Source organism: Mustelus asterias, chromosome 16 (genome assembly GCF_964213995.1).
Source record: "Mustelus asterias chromosome 16, sMusAst1.hap1.1, whole genome shotgun sequence".
NCBI classification, from domain to species: Eukaryota; Metazoa; Chordata; class Chondrichthyes; order Carcharhiniformes; family Triakidae; genus Mustelus; species Mustelus asterias.
This window is the reverse complement of record NC_135816.1, coordinates 42,145,388-42,157,645: the sequence shown is the minus strand read 5'-3', so window position 1 is coordinate 42,157,645 and position 12,258 is coordinate 42,145,388. Positions and strand designations below refer to the sequence as shown.

Here is a 12,258-nt window from a genome sequence, read left to right as displayed (position 1 = left end):
CTGTCCCCTCAGAATTCCTTCTAATAATTTCTCTTCCACTGACATTAGACTAACTGGCCCATAATTACCTGGTTTATCTCTGCTGCCTTTCTCGAATAAAGGTACCACATTAACTATCCTCCAGTCATCTGGCACTTCATCTGCTAGTGCTACCAGTGCTGCCAAATAAACCTTTTGGACTTTAACCTGATGTTGTGAGATTTCTTACTGTACTTCATCTGTGGCCAGCATAAAGAACCTGTACATATAATGAGCAGTTAATTTTGTTGAGGCCTGAAGAATAGGTATATTGTGCTGGTTTACAGCACCTCAAAGCACTTCAAATACTCAGCGATCTACTCCCTTGCCTCCCATAGCAGCCTGAGATGCATCTCATCAGGCCCAGGGGATTTATGCACCTTTATGCTCACTAAAGCATCTAATACCTCCTCCTTATTAATCTTAACATGCTGTTGAACTTCACCATCCCAAATGAAATCTCTAGCTACAACGTCTTTCTCCTCAGGGAATACAGATTTTTAAAAATATTCATTTAAGACCTCACCCATGCCCTCTGGCTCCATGCACAGATTGCCCCTAATGGACCCCACTCTGCCTGGTCATCCTCTTGCTCATAACATACTTATAAAATACTTTGGAGTTTTCCTTAATCTTATCTGTCATTTGTCATTGCAAATATCTTCGAACATACACGGGTATAATTCTTTAGCCCAGTACACATGTGAGTTCTTTCCAAGAATCTGAATCTTTACTTCAGGATGTCAATTGTCTGCTCCGTCAAGACACTGGGGGGCATAAAGGTGAGTCTGAAGTGAAAACACACCTGTCTGACATGTCACATCTACCCATCCGTCCAGCTTTTCCTCTGACGTCTGCAAATATGGGAGGATTCCCAGAAGGGTACCCATTTTGAATAGCATACAATGACATACCCCATGGAAAATGGGCAGAACTGGCAGATGGTATTCCACTAGAGGAAACTGTAAGCTTGTTTATGTGGTGGAAATAGCTGAGCAGCAAAAAAGCAGGAAAGTAATATCAAGTACAAAACAAATCTACTTCTAGAACAAAGACTCAACATAAAGGAATGGTCTTTTCTTGCAGTGGTCTTTGCTTGCTGAGTATTTGAAGTGCTTTCAGGTGCTGTGAACCAGCACAATATACCTATTCTTCAGGCCTCAACAAAATTAACTGCTCATTATGTGTACAGGTTCTTTGTGCTGGAAGCATTTTCCAGTGCATTGTATCTCATACAAAGAACAAAGAAAAGTACAGCAGAGGAACAGGCCCTTCGGCCCTCCAAGCCTGTGCCGATCATGATGCCCTAACTAACCAAATAGAAAACCTTCTGCCCTTACTCAATCCATATCCCTCTAATCCCCCCATTCATGTACCCATCCAGATGCCTCTTAAATGTGCCTGTTTCCACCACCTCCTCTGGGCAGCACATTCCAGGCATCCACCACTCTCTTCCCCAACACATCTCCCTTAAACTTTCCCCCTCTCACCTTGAACCTGTTTCCCGCTCTCACCTTGAACCTGTACGACACATGGCAAACTTTAGGACCCCATCATTCAGAGTGTGCAGCACTAAACAGTGCCACCGGCACTGAACATCAGCTCCATATTTATTCCAATTGCAGCATTAGTAAGTTGCTGCTTTAAAAACTCTTAATTTGTAATACAATGGCTTGAATATTTGGCTATTTGTCTGTCTGTAACCTAGGACCACGGAATCACTGAATCCCTACAGTGCAGAAAGAGGCCATTTAGCCCATTCAGTCTGCACCGACTCTCCGCCCTATCCTCATAACTCTGCCTGTGGCTAATCCACCTAACCTACACATCTTGGCGCACTAAGGGGCAATTTAGCACGGCCAGTGCCTCTAACCTGCACATCTTTGGACTACGGGAGGAGACTGGAGCATCTGAAGGAAACCCATGCAGACATGTGGAGGACGTGCAAACTCCACACAGTCATCCAAGGCCGGAATCAAACTCCCTGTGCCACTTGCTCCCTAATATATATTCCTCAGATTCTCAAGTGAGAAAAGTTAAAGGTTATTTATTAGTAGGCTTGCATTCACACTGCAATTAAGCTACTGTGAAAATCCCCGAGTCGCCACACTCTGACACCTGTTTGGGTACACTAAAGGAGAATTTAGCATGGCCAATCTACCTAACTGCACATCTTTGGACTGTGGAAGGAAACTGGAACACCCGGAGGAAACCCACACAGACATGGGGAGAACGTGCAAAGTCCACAGACAATGACCCAAGCCAGTAATTGAACCCAGGTTCCTGATACTGTGAGGCAGCAGTGCTAACCACTGTGCCACCATGCCACCCACTTACAATTAGCCCCCTCCTCATCTCTACCAAGTATTCAATTTTTCAAATGGCTACAAAGGGAATTCAAAGAACCACCACAATTTTTCTTCTCTCAACTCAAAATCCTGGGAACAAACCCATGGAGCATGGATAGCAATCTTAACTCAATGATAAAAGCCCTCTTGCAGATCAAACCATCCAATAGTAATATTCAAGAAGCCTCATTCTGCCTGGTTAGATATTACATTTGACTGCCGCCTTGGAACAATCATTATCCAGAAAACAGTGGCTATCAAGAACGTCATGGGAAAATCATTGCTGACCCTGCCGAACTCCCCAACAAAATATGACAATAGTTTTTATTAACAAGAAAGTAATGTAAAGATGTTGAGGAAAGTGTTATTTTTTTCAAGTGAAATGGAAATGAGTAAAAGTTTAGTTAATGGCTATGAGTTTTCATATTGACAAGAATGTCCAGGCACTGCTGAATCAATTTTTCCCACATTTGTTAACAGGGCGAGACTGAAATATGCACTTAATTCACCTCTTTACACGTGATTGGAAATCTGAATTGGGCTGCTCATTCAGATTTTGTCACCAAGGCCAACAACTCCCCCTCCCACCCACCCCCAAACCCAGTATAACTGGGGTGGTGCTGGAGGTTTTATTTCAAAATGCACCGTGTGCACATTGTGTGAAACCGGAGGTCGGCTGGGAAAATATGGAGACTGCCTGAAGTGAGAATGTAGAGCGGGTCTGTGTGTGGAGGCGGGGAGGGAGGGAGGAGCGGGGGGGGGGGGGGGGGGGGGCGGTGGTGGAGAGAAGGGTTTCGACAGTCCGACTGTGAAACGAAAGATTAAGGCAGTCAGTGCGTGCGGTGGTAGTGGCTGTGTGTTGATGTGTTGTTTGCTCGTTGCAGAAGCTCAGCCCGATCGATGCTCATTGATTGTCCCTGACGACCTGCTCCACTTTCCAACCAATGTCAGCGTGTCTCCGGCTAGCCAGGATGGGGGAAAAATGAAATTAAGGAAAATCTCTGCCGCCCTGGCGGTGTCGTTTCCACACACTTCACTTGGCAGCCAGCCAAATCCGAGGAGAAGCACATCGAAAAGATGGAGTGGTAATCTGTGTTAGGGATCAGAAGCGTTCCAAATGCTCCCCGGAACACGAGCGCCCACGCATTTGAAGGTGTTTCACCTATTACTGCCCTTGCTGTTTCAGTGCAGATGTTGCGAATGTTTGTTAGTGGGTTTGGATTAAAATTAAAAACGAAAGCGATTTGCAACATTCCTGGCCAAACTTCTGTCCGCGATTACTAAACATTCACACATTCCTGCAGAGGGAATTTCGCGTTTGAAGGCGCGGGTGGAAGGAAAAGTGGGGGAACAAAAGTGATTGCAGTTGATTGCATTTTTGTTTTGGTCGGGAAGGTTTGAGTCTTCGGTTCAGGGAAGATCCACTTCGCTTTTTGCGGCGCGCTCCAAAAATCTATGAAATGTATTTGCATGTACTTCCAGAGCGATCTGGGATGTAGAGGAAGGCTTGCAGGAATCGGAAGGTTGTAGCCCCCCCCCCCCCCCCCTCACTTTGTGTTATTGAGTGAGTTTTTGCAACACTGTTACCTTGTGGCAGAGTTCTGCACGGGATTGTTACCGCTGCTTTTTTTTTGGTTGAAGTGTGAATTGTGATCTGTGTCTCTGGGCTTGTTTGATCTTCAGCGCTGCAGCTGTTAGACACTGGCTGGACTGGCACATCCCTCCCTCTGTTGGATCTGCCTTTGGTAGGTGCTGTTGGGGGGGGTGGTGTTTGAGGGGGGGGTGGGTGTAGAAAGGGCCTGTGTGTTTGCAAATATGCAGATGTTATCACTGCTGAAATCTTAGTGTGCTGTGGCGGTTCAGAGGCAAAAATCAAAATTGGCATTTTTTTTGATTTGGATGGCCGGTGGTTAAGGAAAGTAGTTGGTTTTGAGCGGATGGTGAATGTTACCCTGGTTGCTGTTAACATACGGGTTTCAGCTCATTGGTGGAAATTAAGGGGAAAAAAGAAATGAAACAAAAGTATTTGGTGTGAAACAGTGCAGGCAAATAGTCCATGCTCCAAGCCTTTGCAACTTGTGTAGTTTGTAATTGGCAAAGGCGTGTTTACAGACAACATGTAAACATCTGCTTTTTTTCACTTGAGTCTCTTTCTTCATTTTTCTCCCTTACAGTTTATCGAGGGCAAATGTTTGCCAGTTCCATCTACTTCTGCTAAACCAGTTTTTCTATCTTTCAAAGGATGTACCTTGTATTTATTAATCGAGAAGTTGCGTGTTGTTATTATCAATGGAAAGAGAAACACGCTGGTGTGTGATCGTTTTGGGTTTTTTTTTCTCAGCCGCAACCACCCTTGCTTTTCTGAAACTAATATGTGTTCGTTGTTGGAATGCTGTTGTAGTTCAGTTCAACAGGATAAACAAATTAGCCGGTAGTTTGCTAAACCGGAATAGGGCGCTGGATCAAAGCAGCGTTTTCCCGAGTGCTCGTACAAAAAACGCTAATACCACCTTTTAATGGACAGCCTTTTGTGTGGATCAAGAAGTACTCCAAAGGTATAGCGGACGATTATGTGAAGTTAAATTGTAAGAAAGACTTAGAAATAGAAATGGAATGGATATTTATGCTACACCGCCGCGTATTTTTTTGTTTAAAATGTTATACCTCATTCCTGAGATAAAAATAGGCAGAATTTCTGACTGGCCCCAGTGGCCCTGGGTTCCTGAATCATATCACTATGCAATGGAGCAGTTGATAGGTGGGGACAGTTGGCAAATGCTGATATTTGCCAGGCAATGAGGTGGATATCGGAGCAGTTGTTCGGTGGGGACAGTGGGTAAAAGGTTCTGCCAGATTATGAATTGGTAACAAAATATAGTTGTGGAATTAATTTATATTATTTTAGTTTATAAAACAAAAACTGCAAAAGTCAAAATTGAGATCCTGTGTGATTATGGTAATAGAACATATTTTGATGTGTTACCTGGTTTTAAAAGGTTACCTGTGATCTAGTTGGGACATTGGATGCAACTAATTTAAGCAGTTCATACTTATGATGGAAATGTGCCAAAACATTATTGTTAGTTATTACATGGTTAACATCAAATAAAGGAACATTTTTTAAAGTACTGAATTTTGACAACCTTTAATGGGTGAAAAGTTGCTATGTCATATAGTGCACTGAGCAAACAGACTAGAAAGGTATGATTGGAATGTTGGTCTCCTTGGTTGTTATCAACTAGCCTGGGAGTAGGAGTACTATTATCCTCTGCTCTTTGGCTGGAAGGAGATTAAAAACAGAGTTCCCATACTTCATCAATATAAAGATATGACTTACAAAGGACATGTATGTGAATGTCAGGTGAGGGAGAACGGGACCAGACTTGGTTATGTTATCCTTTTCCCTTCGCAGTGGTGGGGTGGCCTATCAACAGTTGAAGAATGTCTATTTGAGTGTGGTTTCAGAGGGCAGCAGGAGCCCATGTGCTCCTACCTCAACAGGAGGACTCATTGGCAGAACCACTGCCTTCGGGATGGAAGAAAATTGGAGACAAATTGTAATGAATCTCGTTGTGTTCCAATAAAGGAGATTGCAATTCAGATTCTTACTTGTTTGTGAATGTATTTACTTTGGCTCATTGGTTTGGCTTGTAAAGGAAAGGAGCATAAGGTAAAGATCGGTAACACGGGGAGACAACCTTTACTCTGGCAAGGCCTGCTTTGGTGGATCAGCTATATGATATACGCATCATCAAACTGTCTTGTTGATTTGAACGGAAAAAAGAATTAGAAAGGACTTATAACGGGAAGTCTGATCCATCACTGCCAATTTCACTGCCACTACCATCACTGAAAATGATTCCCATTGTCTTTAGGCAACCATACTTTCAAGTAATGGCAAAAAAAACTGAAACACACATTTTTGCCATGATGAGTGAATATGTTATGTTCCTTTCAACAATAGCAAAACTTAAAAACAAATATTCTATGCATCCACATTTAATCTTTGGAAACCCAAGTTACACTAGCTGTTGTAGCCCTATGCTTGTTGAATGCTTACATGATAGTATGACCTGTGGAACCTGCTTTAGAAATGTAACGTTTTAAGAAACAGCAATGTTCCAAGTAATGGCTAGTTGGAATGAGTAAACCTGTCTTATCATTAGCTTTCTGGGTTGAAGGTGTTAGGACCAGTCAATTGGAAAAAATATTGTGATGTAATCGTGACTTTTTATATTGGCAAATGGATGGTCAATGTGTATAATTGATTCATCTATTAAAATTACATTCTGTTCATAAATGTAATTAATTAGCCAAACTATGGATTTGCTGCATTTTGCAGTAGTCTCTTAATTTTACATTGATTTTACACCCTGTCTGTACTTATACTCTTTGGTTGCCGTGATTGCACAGAGATCTCTTCCAGTGGCTGTGATTCAGCTTGTACTGACCTCCACTACTGATTAGCTCTGTCTGCAGCAGAGAGAATGAAAGGAGAGCTCTTACCTCTCATGTTTTTTGCAGGACTCAGGGCTTATGAGTCTAGTGCTTCAGTGCTAATGCTGGATGAGGTTTCTTCCTATTTCTAAAGATCTCCAGGCTTTATGTGACAAGAGGTACTTTATTACCACTTAACATTCGTGTCTCTACTTTTGTGGGTCCGTTTCAGATTGGTATTTTTAGGGAAATAAGGAATCAGAAAAGCTGTTTGGGCAGAGATATCAAGTAGGTTACATTGTTGTGGGCAAATATTTGCATTGTGAAGCATATTTGAGAAATACATGATCAGGAACCTGAATGAAAGAACATCTTCACTGGAATAGATGATATAGTATACTTTTCTGACAGTTCTTCTGTATTGCTGGATGTAATAGCTCCTCCCTGACTGTGGAATGAAACCCAATACAGTGTCAAAAGAAGCAGCTCAGATTGGCTTTTTTTTTTCTCCTTGACCTTATTTGAACTGGTATTCATTCATCAATCACAGAAGACCACCATTTTTCACTCCGAAATGTACATAGAGCTTGAAATTCATTTTGATATTTCTTTTGTTAAAGCACCTCTTTTATTCTAAATTGAGAAAATTATTAACTGGTCATGATGCTCAAATTCGTGTTTTTTGTAAAATCAAAGAAAATTCTTATTGGTGCAAAATATTTTAAAATCATTGACTCTTGATTTCATTAAAACCTATCTATAAATTATGATATCTGTCCTAAAGTGTTTGAAGGTGGGGAGACAGTTTTTCCATTTAATTAACCCAGGAGCTATCAACCCTGTGGCAATGATCCTATATTTCCTCATTTATGGCAAATAAATGTTGCCCACTTTTAAAAATTCTTTCCCATTGACAGCCATTTACTTGTCAACATTTTTTGCATTTAAATTAGTATTTTTCAACAATGTTGAGAAATGTATCAATATCCCAAGCACTACAGATAAAGTTTTGCTCTTAAAACTGACTGTTTTTGTGTTGTTCATGGAACTTGGCTAAGATACTGATATAAAGCAGGAAGAAGTTGGAAATCCTAGGCTGTTATTTGAAAGCTTAGACTTGCGTAATATTGATTTGAGAGGTTTGTGATTGCAATGTAAATATAGTCTTTCTGCAGGTATTAGTTTGTTTTATAGTCAAACTGGTGTATGTGTCAGATGTTTTTAGTAATTAGTACCTGTTAATTGATATGTAATTTAAAATGTCATGAATATAAAAGGTATTATTACAGAAACAAACATGTTGCAATAGCAAAACATGACCCGAAGGGTAATTGGGCATTGCAACATTGCGACACTTTTAAATTGGTAAAAATAAATATAAGTGCAATCTGCAAGCAAGGAAGCATTATTGATAAATATATAAATCAATTGTTCTTTTAACATGAAGAAGTACATGTGGATATGTAACTCAAAGCTACAGTTTTGCTTAACCAAGCCAGTGGCGTTTGAGATATTGATGCTGAAGCTGTTCTCCATAGGTTTAAAATACAAAACATACTATATTATTGCTATTTGTCATCACAGGCGACATGGTGGCACAGTAGTTAATACTGCTGCTTCACAGCGCCAGGGACCCGGGTTGAATTCCGGCCTCGGGTGTGGAGTTTGCACATTCTGCCCGAGACTGCGTGGGCTTCCTCCAGGTGCTCCGGTTTCTTCCCACAGTCCAAAGATGGGCTGGTTATGAGAATTAACTATGGTTAATGTGTGGGGTTATGGGGATCGGGTGGGGGAAAGGGTAGACTCGAAGGGCCAAATGGCCTCTTCTGCACTGTAGGGATTCTGTGATTCTATGACCTCTGCAGTCATTATCAGTTAACACAGAAAACGCTGGAATACTCAGCAGGTGTGGCAACATTTGTGGAGAGAGAAAGGGAATTAACATTTCAGCTCAAGGATCTTTCTTCAGAGTTTGGTTCTTCAGGTTCTAAAGGCAGGTCCTTAACCTGAAACGTGAACTATGTTCATCCCTCCACAGACCTGCTGAGTATTCCAGCATTTTCAGTTTTCATTTCAGATTTCCAGTGTTCACAGTAACTTCCTTATGTTATAAGTTTACACAGGTCTATTTTAGTTCTAGATTTTATGCATTGAACATGCAAACTAAAGTTTGCTTATTGCTTCAGCTGAATCTCTTCAAGCAATAGAATATTGGGAAGAAGTAGGAGAAAGCTGCATCCAAGCAAAGGGCGGTGCTGGTTAAATAGTTTTCTTCAGTCGCAGTGATTTCTGTCCTTGAGTCAAGACGTGAGAGACTAACTCAAGAAATTTGTTCATCAGTTTTTTTTCCAGAACGGCCCTGTGGGCCATTGACTATTGTATCTCTATATCATGTCTCATAAGATCACTTTTTTAATGTGTTTAATGTTTTGTCTCGAGTCCAAAAAGAATAAAGTTATGTACGTGATTCTATGGTTGCCAAAGGTCTTCTGCAAAATACACTTAGTTTTGAGCTGTTTGTTCTAATTGAAATAATTAAATATTACACAATAATCCTGTTCCAAATGTTTATTGAAATGTAATTACATGTCATGGTAATTAATTATGATATCTGTTCATTCAATATTAAATTATTGTTTGAAATGGTATTTGAAATGGGCAGCGGACAAATTTTCCCCTCTCCAATGACCTCTGCCAGGTCCGACAAGTGTGTGTCCAATGCCTGATCTAAGAGTTTTTTTTTCAATTCGTAAGCCTAGATTGTAGTTGTTGACAGGGAATATTTTATTGTGGAGCTATCACACCCATCCTGAATCTGCTCCCAACCAATGCTCAGATTCACACATTCAATAAGAGAGAGACAAGCTCGCAACTAAGAGCAGGAAACAAAAGCTGAACATTTGATTTGATTTATTATTGTCACATGTATTAGTACACAGCGAAAAGTATTGTTTCTTGTGCGCCATACAGACAAAGCATACCGTTCACAGAGAAGGAAAGGAGAGAGTGCAGAATGTATGTGACAGTCATAGCTAGGGTGTAGAGAAAGATCAACTTAATACAAGATAGATCTATTCAAAAGTCTGATGGCAGCAGGGAAGAAGCTGTTCTTGAGTCGGTTGGTATGTGACCTCAGACTTTTGTATCTTTTTCCCGACAGAAGAAAGTGGAAGAGGGTATGTCCGGGGTGCGTCGGGTCCTTAATTATGCTGGCTGCTTTGCTGAGGCAGCAGGAAGTGTAGACAGAATCAATGGATGGGATGCTGGTTTGCGTGATGGATTGGGCTACATTCATGACCTTTTATGGTTTCTTGTGGTCTTGGGCAGAGCAGGAGCCATACCAAACTGTGATACAACCAGAAAGAATGCTTTCTATGGTGCATCTGTAAACGTTGGTGAGAGTCATAGCTGACATGCCAAATTTCCTTAGTCTTCTGAAAAGTAGAGGCGTTGGTGGGCTTTCTTAACTATAGCGTCGGCATGAGGGGACCAGGACAGGTTGTTGGTGATCTGGAAACCTAAAAACTTGGTCACCTAAAAACTTGAAGCTTTCGACCATTTGTACTTCGTCCCCGATGATGTAGACAGGGGCACGTTCTCCACTACGCTTCCTGAAGTCGATGACAATCTCCTTTGTTTCGTTGACATTGAGAACATGCTGGAGAAACTCAGCAGGTCTGAAAGGAGCATCAACATTTCAAGTCTGGATGACCCTGTGCCTGGGCTGGTGCCAGTCCTGACAAAAATATATCCATAGAGCTATCTTAGATGGAGTTCCAGGATGTTGACCCAGTGACAGTGAAGGAACGGCAATAGAGTTCCAAGTCAGGATGGCATTTGGTTTGGAGTGAGACTTGCTGGTGGTGGTGTTACCATGCATCTGCTGCCATTGTCCATCAGGTGTAGAGGTTACGGGTTTGTAAGATACTGTCAAAGGGACATTGGTGCGTTGCTGCAGTGCATCTTGTAGCTGGTGCACATTGCTACTATGTGTTGATGTTGCAGGGAATGATGTCAGAGGTGGTGGATGGGATACCAGTCCAGTAGGCTGCTTTGTCCTCGGTGGTGTTGAGCTTGAATGTGGTTGGAGCTACACTCACTGCCCCTAACCAAACTGTTCCAGTACAGCCACAGCACTCATTCTCTATGCAGCAATGTGGAAAACTGCCCAGGTATGTCCTGTTCAACGTCAATCATCTCAGCTCCAGGACTTCACTGCAGGAGTTCCTGAGGGTAGTGTCCTTGGCTCAACCATCTTCAGCTGCTTCATCAATGACCTTCCACCCATCATAAGGTCAGAAGTGGGAATGTTCACTGGTGATTGCACAATGTTCAGCACTGTTTGGGACTCCTCAGATACTGAAGCAGTCTGTTCTTATATGCAGTAAGACTTGGGTAGCCATGCAGGGCTTAAAAGTGGCAAGTAACCTAATACTAGGAGAGTATTCTATCTCACTCCTGACTTGTGCGTTGTAAATGGTGGACAGATTCTGGGATTCAGGAGTTGAGTTGCTCGTTGGAGACTTCCACCTCTGGCCTGCTATCGTAGCCAAAGTGTTTATATGGCTGGTCCAGTTCAGTTTCTCGTTGATAGTGGGGGATTGAGTGATGGAAGTGATATAGAATGTCCGGGGGAGATGGCTGGATTCTCTCTTGGAGATAATCATTGCCTGGCACTTGTGTGGCATAAATGTTACTTGCCACTTTTCAGCCCTGCATGTTACCCAAGTGTTGCTGCATATAGGAACAGATTGCTTCAGTATCTGAGGAGTCCTGAACAGTGCTGAATATTGTGCAATCATCAGCAAACATTCCCACTTCTGACCTTATGATAGATGGAAGGTCATTGATGAAGCAGCTGAAGATAGTTGGGCCAAGGACACTACCCTGAGGAACTCCTGCAGTGATGTCCTGGAGCTGAGATGATTGATGTTGAACAGGACATACCTGGGCAGTTTTCCACATTGCTGCATAGAGAATAAGTGCTGAGGCTCTCCTGGAACAGTTTGGTTAGGGGCACAGCTAGTTCTGTTGCTGGAATGTTGTTGAATCCTGTTGCCTTTGCAGTATCCAGACATTCCTTGCTATCACTTGGAGCGAATTGGATTGTCTGTTAATGCTGGGGATTTCCAGAGGAGGCCAAAATGGATCAGCCAGTCAGCATTTCTAGCAAAAGGTTCTGGCAAATGCTTCAGTCTTATCTTTTGCACTGATGTACTGAGCCTGATCATTGAGGTTGGGGATATTTTTGGAGCCTCCTCCTGCAGTTAGTTGTTTAATTGTCCACCACCATTCATGACTGGATGTGGTAGGACCTCAGTGCCTCGATCCGATCTGTTGGGATCACTTAGCTCTGTCTATCGCATGTTCATTTCAGCTGTTTGACACAGAAGTAGTCCTGCGTTGTAGCTTCACCAGGTTGAGACCTCAATTTTAGGTATGTATGGTGCTGGTC

The 12,258-nt window shown here is 42.2% G+C and overlaps 1 protein-coding gene across 2 annotated transcripts in view; it reads left to right on the top strand.

The window, feature by feature from the left end:
- The first annotated feature begins 3,147 nt into the window (after positions 1-3,147).
- Positions 3,148-12,258, top strand: part of LOC144505129 (CXXC-type zinc finger protein 5-like) — a 36,311-nt gene continuing 27,200 nt past the window's right edge. The window contains exon 1 of one of the 2 annotated variants that reach the window (XM_078231019.1): positions 3,148-3,519. The gene's annotated coding sequence lies outside the window, so the exon portion shown is untranslated. The remainder of the gene's footprint in view (positions 3,520-12,258) is intronic. The other variant, XM_078231018.1, reaches the window with a different exon arrangement.